This window comes from Vanessa atalanta, chromosome 16 (genome assembly GCF_905147765.1).
Source record: "Vanessa atalanta chromosome 16, ilVanAtal1.2, whole genome shotgun sequence".
Taxonomy (NCBI): Eukaryota; Metazoa; Arthropoda; class Insecta; order Lepidoptera; family Nymphalidae; genus Vanessa; species Vanessa atalanta.
This window is the reverse complement of record NC_061886.1, coordinates 4,930,865-4,949,700: the sequence shown is the minus strand read 5'-3', so window position 1 is coordinate 4,949,700 and position 18,836 is coordinate 4,930,865. Positions and strand designations below refer to the sequence as shown.

General features: G+C 31.8%; 1 protein-coding gene across 3 annotated transcripts in view; it reads right to left on the bottom strand.

The window, feature by feature from the left end:
* The window catches only part of LOC125069793 (probable G-protein coupled receptor CG31760), a 75,930-nt gene extending 57,867 nt beyond the window's left edge, over nucleotides 1–18,063 (bottom strand). For all 3 annotated transcript variants that reach the window (XM_047679371.1, XM_047679369.1, XM_047679370.1), the window contains exon 1: nucleotides 17,819–18,063. The gene's annotated coding sequence lies outside the window, so the exon portion shown is untranslated. The remainder of the gene's footprint in view (nucleotides 1–17,818) is intronic.
* Nucleotides 18,064–18,836: the final 773 nt, after the last annotated feature.

Here is an 18,836-nt window from a genome sequence, read left to right as displayed (position 1 = left end):
CGCAGAAAAATCAACAACTTTTAATTTGTTTAATGGGTAAGTTAAATAGGTTTACATTTCTATAATAAGTGACACGGACAACCTTGATCGTTACGTCCTTCTGAAAAAATTCACTGTCGACTTCAGTCTTGATTTAATTACAATTCGTAATCTTTATTAAAGAAAAATAGAGATTTAGTGCTTATACTTAAAAATAAATCCGATCATTTGTCTAGGAAATACTTAAAAAAAAAACAATGGAAATATAAAATGATGAAAAGGAAAAAAAAATTAAGCCCAATATTTCATAATTGTATACGACCATACATTATTAATTCCCCCTTTATAGGATTCTAGACAGACAAAAGACCTTAATTGAACAATTAAAATCGGATCTCGGCTCCGCTTGCAGATTCACCACGATTTTATCGACTCGATTAAAATGTTTGAACGTTAATTGGATCCAACTTTAACCAATCGCCCATGAAACGTATCGTCTAACGAACTGAAATGTTAGAAACTTCAGAGATGACGTTGACGTGCCTAACAAACGACTCAGGTGGAAATTATTAAACATTTTGTGGATTATTAGTGTCTACATCTATGTACCTATTATATAAGTATGTTAATAAATAATAATATTCTATGAGATATTATGTTTTTTATTTAAAATATTAAATTGCTGAAATATTGATAGAAAATGTCGTTAAACACATTTTTTGATTTGGAAAAATCATGTACTTTTCATCTCGCGTGGGCCGTGGTTACTTGTGAAACGTGTAATGTAAAAATCTGAGTACAATCCTTTCCTCTAAAAATAAATACTATCATCAAGCGTCCAAACAAATACTCTGATGAAAAATAAATTCTTTATAAATAAGTGCCCGGAATTCGAGGTAAATACTCCTATTTTATTCGTCTACATTAAATTCATAGCGCTATCGAAAAGACACACATATTTTAAAATGTTGCACTTGCTATCAGCAGATGTAACTGATGAATACTTTGTGTGAACTCGTAGCGTACATTTTCACATAATTCATAGATAGTTATAAAATCACGGACCAATTGAATAGAAAACGATTGATTCACTAGAATCATCATTGTGTACAGCGAACTGTGATGGTACAGTGGTTAGAATTAAACTTAACTAAGGTATAGTGTCATAACTCGGGCAAAAACAATAGAAAATTGGTGTGTTTAATTTCAGGGATGTTATTGATATGTTATTTCGGATCTGAATTGAGATACGGGTATATGAATAGTATTTTATTGGTTTTAGATACGGTTATGGATACGAAATTATTTCAGATTATCCGCTTACATTTACGGATATTAGATTGTATAGAAATAGTAAAAGAAAAAATTACAAGATATTAATTTTACTTTATTTGTAGGATATTGTTTTGTAAATTGTTGTTGTTGTTGTAATCACAGGAAAAACTTATATACAATTAGCTACTCTTTATAAATATAACACTATGAAAAAACTATATTATTATAAACATTTTTAAATCGGTTTCGGTTACGGATAGATAGACTTGGCCTTGAAGGAAAACATCGTTAGATAGTTTGAATGTTTTTTTTTTTGTTTTTCTTTATTTAAGAGCTTTGTCGCTAAAGCGACTATGTCGCCCTGTTATTAAACATTTATATTAATTAGTTTGAATGTTACGGGTAAAAAAGTGTCATATCTTGAACATTGCGTGATATTCAACAAACGTGGTCCAGGTTTCAAATCAACTCAAACAGAAAAGAGTTCTTAGCGCAACAGACTATTACTATTTATTATATACTATTATTTTATTAATATATTTCTTGCTACATTACGAAAAACAAAAAGGAGAACAAAACAATGCTTTTCTAAATGAAATTAGAACAGACGGACATGTTTTAATTTACCGGTCCTCTCCCCCCAGAGGACGGACTATCGCTTATTGTGTTTGCGTCAACTGCTTTTATCTTTATTTCATTTCCAAGACCATCGTAACACATTATTTAGACATTCATAAACTTCACCAACACATATTATAATGATGAACGTAAATGCTCCGAATATTAATTAAATAGAGCATACATTCTTTACAAAATGTAAAGCATACTTTTAATAAATTTAATAAATATTTATTAAAAGTATGCTTTATATTTCTGTCGTGCATTATTCATTGGAGACTTGATTTAATTCGATTCCAAAATGAATGAATAAATAATGTGTTCCTTTATTAAAATAATAATACAAATATATTCTCAATACTGCAGATATTTCTGTAAATTTTGTTTTTGTAATTTGTTTTTCCTGCCTTCGAAGAACTTAAGTTTTCTTTTTAAAAATCATACTATTTATATAACAAATTGATAACATCAAGGACAACTGGTTCGCATGTTTCCTGATAATTAATTAGGGTTGATTATAAAGATTCGAGCGAGCGGTTCGACAAAAGAATATTTCGAGAACAAAAATTATACCTTAAATCTGAAGGTAATACTAGAAATAAATATTTAAAAAAGTACCATTGAGCGTTATAATCTCTTGGCCTGGAGTTAATCCTTGGTGTAATCAGAGAATGCTTACCACTATAATGTGTAAAATTTTAGTTCCACAAGGTCAGAGGACCTTCCCATTCCCATTGTGTTTCTGAAGAATAGTCTGGTCATGCCATTTTAGAAGCTGAAATAAAATAAAAAATAAAAGGAAACAGGTAAACTGTAGATTAAGCTAGTACATAATACATCAAAGAAGCAATATTAAATATGAAATGGTTGCCAATAAACATTGCCTGAGATTTTATTAGATTAATATATATGAATCATATTCCCAGTCCAATCTTAAAAGATAGACAGCCACTTAAGATCCTATCTTGTAGTTACCGGTAATAGCAGATGCAATATCCAAGAAGGTGTTACTTCGAGTGTAGATCATCAGTATCAAGGTTAAATTCGAAAGATATATTCAGTAATTGTGTTCATAAACATTGAACAACAGATAAAATAGCAATTTCCTTTAAGAACAACTGAACTGTTAGGAATATGTAATATACTTCTCTATAGAATATTATTATTGTCTTTGATTAGTATCAAAAGGCTATGTATAAGTAGGATCTATGCTAGATAGCTCTATAATAATTAATAAAAACGTATATAGTGAACTAATAGTTAAACAAGATTATAGACTAATAGACGAAATTAAATAAAGTTAATTTAGTTGTATACACTACGAGCGGCCACGAAGACTAATATACGAAGTCCACGGAATTAAATGCATTACAGAAGTCCAGTAACACAGCGACTGTAAGTTGGAGATTTTAAATAGTACATCAAATATCCTCTTAATTTTTTTTTAGGTGCAGTCACAATACTATACCTGGCTTGAAACCAATACTATCACGGATTGATAACTATAATATAGAATAATAATTTTCGAGGTTTTAGAAAGAAATGAAAGCAGTGTGAGATGGTAGATGTACGGCTTGGAATTTTAGATAAATTAACATTTGTCCATATAGGCAGAATATAAATAAAGGAAATGAGAAGATATTTGGGGTGCTAGTGCCTATAGGAAAATGGAATTCCACAGTTAAACGAATCATTCTAGAACATTTCTCTCCCAACTACAGAATTCTGGAATCTTGGACATTTTTAAAATAGTTTTATTTCAATTTACATTAATTTATGGTAGTAAAATTTAATACATATACATCAGAATCGAAGAAAGAAAGGGAAGAAAATGATACCAGCATAAAAATAATCAAAATTTTTATCAATATGCAAACCACTTTGTGTATACTTAGACTAACTCGTAGACATATATTACTAACTTTTTATTCTAACATAAACCACACCGTCACTGCACTTCTAATTATAACTGTTTTCACGTTTTATTTTAAAACAAAAGACTGCGGATTAAAAGAGAACTGTGAAAACATTTTTAATAGTTGTGATGTGAAGCCGTTGGGGGAATTAGCCTTCATTCAACAAGCCGCAAACTGACACTTTAATATCGGCCTATTCATAAAGTAACGCTTCGCAACTCCACTCTAGTGTATAAAACAATTCATGCGGAAAATAAACGTAAATGTTGCATAACGTATTGAATTGTTTCAAAGCTAGATTCATTAAATCATTGGAAATATATTATTGAATATTCCAACCCAAAGAAGCTCTAATAAAAGTTGTTAAGATTTAAAAGGCAAATTCGAGGTTATGATATTTTTTTTACATTAAAGTAATACACAGGACATTATGATTTGTCTTATACACATATAATTTAACAGGGTTACTGTTGCTATGTATGAATGCTATATTAAAATAAATTTCATTTTTAAATTTGATACATTTCTGCACAACACGGTTCAAATAAAGTACTAGTATCGAAGATTAATTCGGAAACTGTAACTGGCGAAGTGTATATCCATACATACATACATATATTATAATAATGCCTTGCAAGTTAAGTAAAAGAAAAAAACAATCGCGCAGCGCGCACAAAATTGCAACAGAATAGTTACATAAAAATATTTTTACTGTCTCGACCTTTTCTACTGTGACTTTTTTTATGAGATAGGTAGGTGGACCATTACTTACATTGCCAATGTGCCACCAATCTTGGGTACTAAGACCATTGTGTTTGTAGTTACACTAACTCACTCACCCTTCAAACCGGTTCAAAACAATACGAAGTATTACTGTTTGGCGGCAGTTACCCGATCAGTGGGATCTCCCACTTACCCAGACGGGCTTGCACCAAGTAAAATGATAATATTATAATAGTAGTATACGAGGAAGTAGATTATGCTAAAAATATTAAAGTAGATGCTTTAAATTAACAATGTATTTAAAGACAGCTGAAACAAGAACGGGTCTCTCAATTCAATAATTAAGAGAAGCGTTAATAGCATCAGATACCAAAACAAATCCTTGACAATTTAAATAGGACGACATTGAGTTGCTCTTCAATTGCATCAATTTATGGACTATAATAGTGTGAGGCGACATATCATAAGGAACCTTCGTGTGTTAGCTTCTGTCACTCGTGTATCAATTCACTTTACAGGAGAACGGTGGAATTAGTTCCAAACTCCCTCCTTAAGACATAAGCCGCTGCCAAAGACACTGTTTTACTTTTATGGACACAAGCGTCTACCGGCAGCGTGGACGCGTTAAGGGAGGTTGGTGTCCGTTTAATTAGGTACCATATGGCCTTATCTGTATTGCCATGTATGCAGAATTTCATGATAATCGGTTCTAAAGACGTGAAAGCTTAGCTCAAGCTTATACAAACTATTGCTGTTTGGCGGCAGAATATCTGATAAGTGGGTGGACATACACAGATGGGTTTGCATAAAGCCCTACCACCAAATAAATCGCCATCAAATGTATCTTAACCTGAAATATTATAAAAGTAACATTGTAAAAGCGAAAGTAATTTTTTTTTGTTATTCTTTCACGTCTGAACTACAAAATTACTCTAGAAGATTTTGTACATGCGTTGTAAGAGAAGTCGCGGGCGGAAGCTAGTCTTATTATAAATTGGTAAAATAACAACATACTATGTTTTTAATTTCTTACCTATTCTTATTCATGTTAAAGATTATATTCAATCCAATTTTTTTTAATGGAGCAAACATAGCCTTTCCAAAAATTATATATGACAAAAGATTTAATTCAATTCATTATAATATTGCAAATTTATTACGCGATAAAAACAAGCCTTAAAAGTTATTAAAACAAGTAACGCTTTGAATTTAATGGAAATGATTTTGTTTTCTATTTAAAATAAAAAATGGCTGACTTAATTGCGAAATATGGAATCTGTTCACAGTGTAGAAATAATATTAAAAGCAAAAAATGTGTAACTTTATCTGTTCATTAATATGTATCCACTAGGTTAGTAATGAAAAAAATCATCATTAAATAATTAAACTACATGTTTTAAAATAAAATCAAACAGTCGTGTGTACTCATATAAATCAAACAGATTACATGCATGATTTTATGTTTTTCATAAATAAATAAAATCAAAAAAGGTGGGATTTCTATTTTTTTATAATGATAGCTATTATTGCTTTTCTTCGAGTTTCACCAATTTTTGATTCGAAATGAACGACAATAAATTGTCAGTCCTGACATAGTCCTGACAAGAGCCTGTGAGCAAAATGACTTTTTTTTATGGCATTGTTTGGCGGACGAGCATATGGACCACCTGATGGTAAGTGGTCACCACCGCTCATAGACAAAGGCGCTGTAAGAAATATTAACCATTCCTTACATCACCTATGCGCCACCAACCTTGGGAACTAAGATGTTATGTCCCTTGTGCCTGTGATTACACTGGCTCACTCACCCTTCTAACCGGAACACGACAATACAGTGTACTGTTATTTGGCGGTAGAATATCTGATGAGTGGTACCTACCCAGACGGGCTTGCACAAAGACTTGGGTGGAAATTGAGTTTAAAAAATGAAATTCTTAACATAGTAAACCGACTACAGCGATAAGTGACGAAGCTAGGCGAAGTGATGGTAGCTACGATTGAGTCGTCGCCAAGACAAGTTAAGCCGTCATGTGCTTAGGCGCAAGATGGCAATGATATTGTCGAGGGTCGACCAGATACTCGCTGAGCTCAAGTAAATTAAAACATTCAGAAAGAGGACTATATCATATGCGAAGTTTCAAAATGAAAACAAATGAATAAAGATAACAAAACTTTAATACAGTCACATAAATATTTTTGCCTTAAAATTTTCAAAGATATCTTCTGTATCGTTGTTACAAATAGGAAAATCGGCTAATGTTTTCCCGAAAGAAAATATTATTCACCAATTATAATATAATATCGAACATCAATTTGTAATTTCAAAAATGAATTAATCACGGAATGTTTGCTTACCATCGTCGTTGTATAATTTCAATTTCGGTTCGTACAATTGTTACCTATTTGATTATTTTTCACTTTTTATTTTATTTTTATCTGACTTTTTCTGATTTATCTTTAATGATAGAAATTTACTAAAATTACATTAATAATTATAACAAGAATTGAAAATCACACGATAGACACCTACATAAAGAGGAGACCGAGTATAAAGGTATAACTTATAAAAAAACACTGATAGCCCTATAAAGATTTTTTTGGCTAACGTATACAATCCTTTAAAACTTTTGTCTTAATTCTACAAATATTAATTATAAATTTATTTAATTTAATACAAATTTCGACAAGTTACAACAGGCTGAAAACAAAAGTGTCGATTATTACGTTCACCCTTTAGGGCAGGACAAAAGTAACATGGGGTGAGAACCAGCACCGTTACAGTCCGTTAATATTCAGCCAAGAACGAAAATAAAACACAAGATTCAACTAAATTATTATTAAAAAATTACTGACAAGAAAACGAAAGATAAAATATTTCTTTTTACGGATAACAAAAATAATTATAACTTCAATCTACTCGTTTAATTAATTTAATAGCTAACTCTTAAGCAGTAATGAGATCAGCATCAATTAGATTAATGTTTGTATTCAGACTAAGCCATAGTTGCGATTATGAATAGAACGTAGTATGAATCATCTTTTGTGTACGTTCAATCACTTTTACAATCAATATACAATACAAACGAAGCAAAGCAATCTTCTTCATCAGAAGAACTACTGTTTGCTGTAACTGGCTCTGCTTCCTCGTATACTTCCCTTGCCCTTTCCTGTCCAAGTTCTTATTTTTCTTTTGTTTTTTCTTGTAATATTGGTTTCTTGGATTTATTTTTATGGTTCTATTCTTCTTTAATTGCATTTTGTTTTGTCAGTGGATATTCGAGTGGACTAGAAATGTGAAAAAGGAATTGTCTGTGGAAAATTGCCTGTCGAGTAGTCCACGAGGTCATGTTGCTTATATCCTCTTGGTGTTTTGTTAATTTTGTACGAAACCATGTTTCTATCGTATCAATGATAGTTCTAAGGATAAAATTATTTAAAACGTTAATACAAAATCATAAACTTTGTACCCAATGAATACAATTTAATACTTTAACACATGATTTGGCTGATGACTGATTGCAAGCTCAGGAAATATCTCAAACCGCCGTCGGTTTTGCTCAACGATTTTGGTCTCATATTCAATCTTTTTTACAATATGCCATAATTTTGCCGACGTTTGTATTGTAACATTACTTTCGTAACAATATGTCAATATTCATGTAGTTTTTTTTTACTATTCTCGAAATAGTAAAAAACAGATACCTATTAATGTTAATAATAATATTAATCTGTAATAAAAAATCGAAAACGAATATACTCAAGCGATAGAGAACTCAACTACAAAAGTAAATGATCGAGTATTGCAAATATTAAATTACAAAAACAATTTACTTGAACACAATTAAAAATACATTTTTATAGGAACACAGGAACCTTTTTGAAGACAGACTGTTTTAAATCGTCCCTTTTAAGCCAAAGCTATTGTCTAGTTATAGTCACAATTGTTTTGAAAATAAACAATTGAATGCAGCTGTATTTTCGAGTTTCCATTCCAAAAATATTATCATTTGATTATTTTGTACTTGTTTTATATAGTTTTGGTTTCGCGGTGATCGTTTGTGTTTTGAAAAGCTTGGATGTTCGTCCGAGCGTTTATTATTTAATTATTAGGTCCGCTAGGTCTTGTGACCATTAATAAAATATTGTTCAAAGAAGCGATTATTAAATATCCATGCGCTGATATATTTTTACTGCTGACACGATTAGGTTCTATTTTTACGTGAATACGATCAATATTTACACACGGTGGAAGGATTTGTTTCAATCTTCACATTAAATGAATTAATAATTAATTTCTTTGTGTAATGTGTGGCGGTCATTGCGTCCGCCTGAATTTTTTTTTTATATTGTTGTTGGCAAACGAGGTTCACCTGATGGAAAGTGACTACCACCGCCCATGGTCATCTGCAACGCTTGCAGGTCCGTTGCCGGTCTTAAGGAAATGAGTGCACTCTTTTCTTAAAAGTTTCAAAATCGTATCGGTTCGGAAAAACCGTCGGCGAAAGCTGATTCCACAGAGTGATTGTGCGGGGCAGAAAATGTCTTAAAAACCGCGCTGCTGTGGATTTTCGGGCAAAGTTTTGGTATATCGGCATTATTATGTTAGCGTTCGCCTAAAAAACGGATTCAAATAAACCTATTTCTATAACTATATCCCGATTTTAAAAAATAACACAAATATGAATTAAACAATTTTTAATAAAAAATAACTTCATTGGATTTGCCACTGACTTTTTTTGTTTTACATTTTATTCTATTCTCCATTTAGTGTAATTTAAAATATTTGAAAAATTTATGTAGAAAAAAAGCGATTAGTAGATATGTGGGCTGAAAAACTGTTCCACGCGTAATATAATCGAATTGTAGTATTATTATTGCAATTTAAGATGAGTTAAGTTCTGGTAAGTTTATGCTGTATATATAATGTCGTGGAGTGAGAACATTAAACGGCCGTGTAAATTACATCTACGTAAACTACTTATTAAGCAATTATCCCCATCTGACCTATTATTGCACGCCCTTTGTATGTTATTTATTAAAGTATTTTGTCATACGGATATGAGAGTGTCAAGCAAATAAGGAATGCATTTCTTTTTTGATTCAAGGGGGAGGTTTATATGTATAATACATGCACAATATAGTAGAGAAATACTGATAATTTTAGAGGTTTCTAAAGTGACGTAGAGCCCAGATGGCCCAGTGGTTAGAACGCGTGCATCTTAACCTATGATTTCGGGTTCTAACCCAGGCAGGCACCACTGAATTTTTATGTGCTTAATTTGTGTTTATAATTTATCTCGTGCTCGGCGGTGAAGGAAAACATCATGAGGAAACCTGCATGTGTCTTATTTCAATGAAATTCTGCCACATGTGTATTCCACCAACCCGCATATGAGCAGCGTGTTGGAATATGCCTCAAAACCTTCTCCTCAAAGGGAGAGGAGGCCTTAGCCCCGCAGTGGGAAATTTACAGGCTGTTAATGTAAAAATGTATGTAAAAAAAGTGACGTAATTAAACACATTTTTTGCGCTTACATTGCAAATGCTGGCTCAACCCGATACGAGATAGATCAAAATGATGTACTACAGTATTGTACACCTTAAAAAGGTCTTCAAATGGATAACCCGTATGGCCCTTTAAAGCGTGTAATTAAAGTGAATATTTTCGAAGATATTAGAGATTTAAAACGCAGGGACATAGCGGTTTGTATTGTCTGACGACTGAAAAACTGTGAATGTTGTAAAACATTCTGTAGTATATTTAGTAACAGCATTGCACCCGCGCGAAGCCGGGGCGGGGCACTAGTGAATAATGATTTCAACCGAAGATATCGAGAAGTGAACGATTGTAAGTTATATTATAAGCCGCATTACCATAGCTAAGTGAAATTTTCAGTTTTAAATAATAGATAACGGCTGTCAAGTTATTGAGAAAAAAAAAATCTATTAAGATAAGTAATGTTTAGTGTCAGTCTTAAAGACGTTTTAGTACGTATACGCGTCACAAATACTATATTAAAATAGCATACCACATAGATATATACAATAGATAAAGATAGATATAGAGACACATTGATACATAGACGCTACGGAATGACAAATTTAAGTATAAATAGTGGCCTCTACAGAAACTATTATATGTTCGTGGTATTTTTTATATATTGTATCGAAAAAATCTGATTAATAATATAAATTTATTAATAAATATTTAATTAAGTTTTCCTTTAATTTATTAAAAGGAGAATGTTCTCGTTTTGTTTGTATTTATAACAATAATTATTATATATCGTAGCGTTTTCACAAATCGATTTTGATCATAAATTCGTGCTTAAAAAGGTCCGTAGACTCACCCCACTCATGCGTTAAACCGTAAAAAAGAATCAACTGATTCCCATCATAACCGTGTTCAAATATAGATAAGATACAGTTAAATATACTTTAACACTTTCAGATATATATATATATAGACATTTTATTTCAATCAAAGATTTAGGTACAAGCAAATATAGGAAACTAGCTAAGGTATTGAGTGAATCACAAGTACATCCCATAAATAGATTTGAACTTGGCAAGTAATTGTGATTCTAACAAAGCGTTGATGCGCTTCAAACGTAATAAACGTCTATATCTCCATTAAGCCCCACTATAACGTATGAATAATTACAGGGATATAGAGAGTTGAGAAGGAAAATGTTTTATAAGCGACATTGTTTATTAGGGGCCTATATATATATATATATTGTGTTATAAATAAACAAGACCAGAATGCCTTTACGTTTTCTTTTATTTTTATTTTACGTTGGTTTTGACAAATAAAGGAATCTTAGTGTTATGTAATTACAGTAAATATATCACATTTTTGGATGAGTTTTTATTATTAATAAAAATAGATCAGTCACGTGATAGAACCTATATTTTAAATTGAAATCGAGGATTTACTTGAAGGAAATATCATTAAGTTTTTTGAGTGTTTATTTTGAAGGAAATTGTGAGTTTACCTGCATGTGTAGATCAATCATTGAGCAAAATTATGGAATAAACCTTCCCCTTCCTAGAAAGGACTTTTCCCAGTATTTAAAATACATTTATTTAGTTAAACCAAAGTTTCCAAAATGGTATTAAGTCAAATATATTCTAAAGTACAAAACACTTAATAACATTAAATACTGCGACAAAATTCCATCAATGACACAAACCTAACTGTTAAATGATTCTAATTATCACATTATTCGTTAGCTTTGTGTAACTGTATTCATTTTATACCGTATATAACCACACACGCGCACACACCCAAACATACACACACACATATACTATAAGGTCGTTTTTCTATGAATGTATTTTTTTTTTCAACAAGAATGACATTACAGATTTTGCAAAATAAAACTATAATCCGTGAAGTTGGTTTAATATTTCTTCTTTTTTTAAATGGGCAACCTTTGAATTAATTAAATTGGGTTTTAGAATATATTGCCAATTGCCAACTTTTACTGTAAGTTTCTTTCCAATAAGTGTTTGAAATAAATTGTACAGTATACTTGAAGCATATGTTTATGTATTAAAATACTTTACCAACACAGTTAAAACAAAAGGCGAACAAAATGCCTAAAGGCATTCTCTACCAGACAAACTGTAAGCTAAACTAAAATTTCCGAAGGTGAATAATTTTACATACAAAAATAATAACCTCAAAATTATATTTAACTTATAAATGTGTTTATAGCAATAGTAGAATATATATAGTAACAGTAAATAGCTTGAATAATTAAACAAAAAACAATTACACTTATGATAGAAAACAGTTCATCGTATAATCGTAAAAGTAAAAATTACGACCAGTTCGCAAATAAAATCTGAGAAAAACCGACGAAAACACTCAGCGTTTTACTATCAACTTTTTATATATAAATATCAAGTCTTAGTTACTGTAAAGAATTATTTTAACCGAAATTACAGTTGACGTAAATACATTTTAAAATATCTGTAGGTAACCGCCACAAGGCCGGATTAAGTAACACGCAAGAAAAAGCTTTAATGAACTTCTACGACATTTTATCTCTATACGTTATATATTCTCGTCATTATCATGGGCCTGCCCTCGTCCTATTTATATGGGGTCAGCTCAGTGTCATAAGTGCATGTAAATAGAAGTTGTCAGACTTTTACTACACCCACGGCTTCCAATAAGGTGGCCCTATTTTATTTTCCTAGAAGATGTAAATGTCTAGCAAATGGACCTTGTTTATTGTAAATACAATAAACATAGTTAACACACAAAACATAGTAGCTAGACACCAACACCACCAATACGCCTCGAATGAAGGATTCTGAAATGCTTTGTGCCTGTATTTCCTGGGTCATTTATTCTTCAAACCAGAACACACCAATACAAAGATTCTTGGCGATTAGAATTAATAGCAAACCATTTTTTAACCATTTTAAGGAAAAAAAACTAAAAATTTAAAACTATTGGAAGTATATAGTTAGCCTTATAATAAAAATGGTTGTATATGTGGGTGCAATGGCTGAAGCTGGTAGAATGTTAATAATTTGTTAATCGGGTTCCAATTTTGTTGACATCAATTGAAGATGTTTAGTGTTGTGTAGTTTGTTACTCTTTTTTGCCTCTAAATTAGCTACTGCACTAAATTCTGAAATATAGGGCTTGTTTACTATACTCCCTCTCTGCTCTACATTCTCATCTCTAGGTAGAAGACCAGCTATTAATTTTTGTAGCCGAAACTCTTGGTATCCATGTAAGAATAATAATTTAAATTCTTCGTAGTCGAGGGTTCTTAGAATTCCTCCTTCAAAAATCAGATCTCTCATTATTCATGTTTGCTAAAGGATCTAAAATCCAACTCGGTTAATTCGTATTTAAAATATCTCGGAAACGCTCCGTAAAATTACTATGAACAATTCGTGTTGGCGGTAAGTAAGTAAATCTTCCGTTATTTCAATAACTGTTAATAATGTAGGAAAGTACATTAATTTCTGCCTAGTTTTAATTTGTGTAGAAGAAGTATTCCCGCAAAGGTGGAAAGTTTGTTGTTTTACTTCAATCAAACTTATCAGTTCATCATCGTCAGTAGATCTTTATTAAGTCTTTTGTGCAGTTCTGTCAGGTGTGATGATTTTTTTTTACTTTAGTGTCCGTCTTTAAGAAACTCCGCTGAATCAAATATTTTGGGAATATGTTCACGAAATCTTTAGAATTATAAATTTTATTATCAAACTTATCATAATGGTTCAATTAATGATTTCCTTCTAATATTTATACGTAGACTTATTCCATATTTGATGAACAATTCAAGATTCAGCGGGTATTGTTTGTTCCAAACACTTGCGGAAATTGTGTGAGGTTTTCCTGCTTTAGTGATTAACAATAAAATGTTTTTAAGACATCATCTTGAATGGAAAACGACACAAAAATCTATACACTAATTAATCACGAAATTTCACAAATTATAACACCTACCTTATAGAGTGTAGACATCCGCTAAGAATTTCACGAAACTCCAACTCGAACGGTATATCAGGGGTTGGAAATTTGAGTTTTATAAATTTCGCAAAGTAAATATTTCGTAAAGCCGCAGCTTCAGCTAGTGTTTGATGTACTTAGTTAGCAATTTAAATATAGAATTTTAAAGAAAATAAGATAAATCTTTGTTTATGTCACAATAATTAATTGAAGAGTTCTTTTTACTATAAAGTAACTATAAAATACTATTATTGACAGGAAATATATATATATAAAATGGCAACGATTTTTGGGTTCGACGTACAAGCGTTATTTTAAAATTAGCAATAAATTATAACGCAAATGTAATATATTACTAGCTTGGAAAAAATACTCTGATTTCTTTATAGTTCAATTATTCCTTGTTTTTGTAGCAACAATACAAGACGCTGTTTCAGATTTTTCTTTTTTTAAATAAGGTATAGCTTGCTTTTGCCGTGGCGTGAAAAAACGTTTGGCTTCCTATGATTGAATTGATGTTGTTTTGCGCTAAAAAGTCCTCCTATATTAAATCTAAACCCTAATAAATAACTTCATAGCGTCATCTATTGAAGGAGTTACTAATTTTTAGACTAATTAAAATGAGTCATTTAATATATATATAGATAGATATTACTTGTGACCACTGTATTATCCTCACCTTGCATAAGTGGGAAAGTGAATTTGTTTATATTACGCTCGAGGTACGCTTTCACGTACTTAGTACTCAACCTATCATCATGAAATTTTGCATAGATAGCCATAGGGTTCTCAATTATACGGATACCCTCCTCCTTCAACGCGTCCGACGCCACCGGTAGACGCTTGTGTCCATAAAAGTAAAACAGTCTGTAAATATATATCTCTTTGGTAGCGGCTTATGTCTTAAGGAGAAAGTTTGGAACTAATTCCACCTTCTCCGACAATGTGGGTTGATACACGAGTGACAAAAGCTAACACACGAAGGTTTCATCACAATATGTCGCCTCACTATTATAGTCCATAAATTGGTGCAATTGAAGAGCAACTCAATGTCCTATTTAAATTGTCAAGGATTTGTTTTAGTATCTGATGCTATTAACGGTTCTCTTAATTATTGAATTGAGAGACCCGTTCGAATCGAGAACGGCTGTCTCGTCGAGCTGTCTTTAAATACATTGTTAATTTATAGCATACCCTCTTATATTCTTTAGCATAATCTACTTCATCGTATACTACGTTTACACTTTCCTTGGTTATCTCCCACTTATCGGGTAAATTGCCGCCAAACAGTAATACGCGGTATTGTTGTGATCCGGTTTGAATGGTTAATATTTTCTACAGCGCCAGTGTCTGTGGGCTGTGCTAGCTAGCTGCTAGAGTTCGACTTCGGTCGTCTATATTACATATTCTGTCATACACTATTTTGCTCCTTTTTGACCTAGCGTATATGGTTATAGCCATGGTATAGCCATGATATATAGCCTATAGCCTCGACAAACGGGTTATCTAATACTAAAGGTGTTTTTCTAATCTCACTACTACTTCAGATTAGCGCGTTCAACCAAACAAACAAATAATCTTTAATCATTATAATATTACCATAGATTTCCATATATTATACAATATTTCCGTACAATGTAATATTATAAAATTATGGCGTCGTTAGTTCTGTGGATAGCCCTAATAATCTTATGTAGGACGGAAAGGCAGATCCTTGGTGCTAAACCTGGATACGGCCAATTAAAAAAAGTAAGTACGTTGTCTGTCGACAAATTCAGTAGCAGCTCAGAGGAAGGGAATATAGAGTGCAACTTTATTTGTGCGCACACTATTCCACTAATGTATGTCCCACGCAGTTGGTCATTCTCTCTTGAGAATAGCCGCCGTTACAGTTGATAGCATCGCTATGTACTGTTCCGTTTGAACTTTCGTTCCATTTTATAAATTTTAACTACTCGTGACCAACAGGTGCAACTATGACGTAACGACCAACAAGGAAAATTGTACGATTTTAGTTCCTATAACACGCAATTAATGCAATGAAATCTAGGACTAATATACAATACCGGTACAGAGTTAGAAGATGTCTGTTATGAAAGAAAAAATTATACATAGATTTTTTTTATGATATAGGTAGGCGGAGCAAATGGGCCATCTGATGGTATGTGGTCACTATCGCACATATACAATGGCTCTGTAAGAAATATTAACCATTCCTTAAGTCCCCAATGCGCCACCTTGGGAACTAAGATATTATATCCCTTGTGCTTGATACACTGACACACTCAGCCTTCAAACCGGAAAACAACAATATTGGGCACTGTTATTCGGTGGAATATCTGATGAGTGGGTGGTACCTACTCAGACGGACTAGCACAAAGCCCTACCACCAAGAGAGAATGTAAATATCATTATAATTCAACAAACTATGTATGAATTATTACAGATCTTGTGATACCGGCTTCAAAGCCCGAGCCGTCCCAGTAAATATTTATTTGTTTTTCTGTCATGGAATTCCTATTAGCGACCCGGAGTTTGGACACCTGAACTATCGCCGGTCGTGTTGGAATATATTATAACTGTAACGGAATATACCTACACTTTAATCGTGTTTGCACACACACTTGTGCACTCTAATTTATCCTGTACGCTAGTCTGCCTTAAGAACGACTACCGCTGACGAAATCGGTAAAAAATATAAAGTTATCATGATAATGAAGAAACAGTATTAGGTATAAATACAATATTAAAAAAAGTAATATATATATATATATATTATGGCATTTTTATGGTTGGTGGACAAGCATATGGGCCACCTAATGGTAAGTGGTCACCATCGTCCATAGACAAAGGCGCTGTAAGAAATATTAACCATTGCTTACATCACCTTTGCGCCACCAACCTTGGGAACTAAGATGTTACGTCCCTTGTGCCTGTGATTACACTAAAATTCCGTTTAATTCCTGTAATTCCGTTTCATCAAAATGGATAAATTATAATGTTGTATTGTCTCATTACATTAAACTCCATAACAATTACGATTTTTGCAAAGTATTAACCAGAATAAAAACGGATAAAGACATATTACTTAAAATAATAGTTATCATGATTAATAATGGCCTATGTACATTAGATTCAGTACTTTTATAGGTTAAATGGTTTCTGTTTAAAATTGTTTATAATATTGACATTTTCTTGTTTATTGTTTGAGATGATTTACCGTCTATTAAGATATATATATAGTAAATGATGACGCATTTTAATATAGCGTTGAGTCAGTTTACTTGATTGAATCATTAAACTAATACGTTCTTCGTAATTTCAATGACACAAATCATTTTAGATTTGTTAAAGAAAAATGTGTATGTTTTGAAACAAAATGATGGTTTAAATTCAATGTTTGATCCTTTAAATATTTAATAGGAAAACTAATAATAAAAATATTCAAATGGTAAATAGGATCCAGTATTATAGTTGAATGCTAATCACATATATTAAAATGATAATTCATTTAAAATAAAAATAGGTTCATATGTTTTATGATGTTTAGTTTAACTACTAAGATATTAATAGATTTAGAAAAATATTTTATTGTAAAAAAAAAATAGTCCTAAAATATTCGGATATATTTTGTCAATTCAAGTATTTGTAATTTTTGAATAAATAAATATTTGTCTCAGGTAAATGAGACGCAGTTTATTTCAAAAGCTGTTAGGTAACGTCTCGCAGCCTCCCTGAGCTGAGGGTCATAACCTTTTGAGTATCCATCACTCAATACTTACGACTTTATTCAAATACTAATCAATACAGTTATAAAATCACTCACCAAGGAAATATTATATCTCCCAGCTTTACGCTTTGAGACTTATCTTGATATACCCCTCCTTTTTAGTCCACAGCAATGTCCATAAACAACCACAATTTTATCAAAACAAACATACGAAGCATTCACTCAGTTTATATTGTATTTTGTGAACATCACTTCTACTTAAAGACAGATCGCACCGCCAAGTGGTTACTTAATCATTCAGTATAAAAATTCGGGCAATGAAAACACGGTCAACAAAACCCCGTCCGCTGATTTCAGGCGACTGAGACGTGAAGCCTACGGGAAAATATCAAGCCTCGACCGGGAATCAGCGTGAAAACAGACCCTATAAGCAACGACTGAGTTCTATCTCACTCACTCGGTGCGATGCGTAAGCACGTGAGTCAGAGAGGGTCAACGAGGTTACGCTCAGCATTTACTTTAATTGTGCGAAAGATGACGAGTTTTCCCGATGTGTAACGATAACGCGGTACCATTGGAAAAGCTCAACGGCAAACGATAATTCTACTATCTCTAAGGATTTTTGATAAAAAAACAGGATATTTTTATATCATTGATTTTATTTCTTTATTGTTTTTTAACAGATATGATAATGAAAAAGAATATTAGAATATTGTTGAACTTTATTTTTTAAATCGTGGTAATTTTTATTTAACTTAAAACCGGTAATACCAAAAATAAAATTACAAATACACTCAATTAAAAAATGAAATTTTCTTACTATTGACTTCTACAAATAAATCTCAAATAATTATTTCAAGTCTGTTTAAACAGTCAATTTATTATGTACCAAAATAAACTACTTGTTGCATTGTCACAGATAGACTGTGAATAATAATAATAGAATGTTTGAATTATTAGAAAAAAGTTACATCTATAGGTATGGGTATAAAGCAAGTCTTAACCCAAAGACAAAAGCATGTTTACAATAAATATATTTTTCTGCACGTTGTAGCAAAATATTATATATTTAGTATTTTTCGGATTCCGAGTAAACTGCAATCAAAATGAAAAT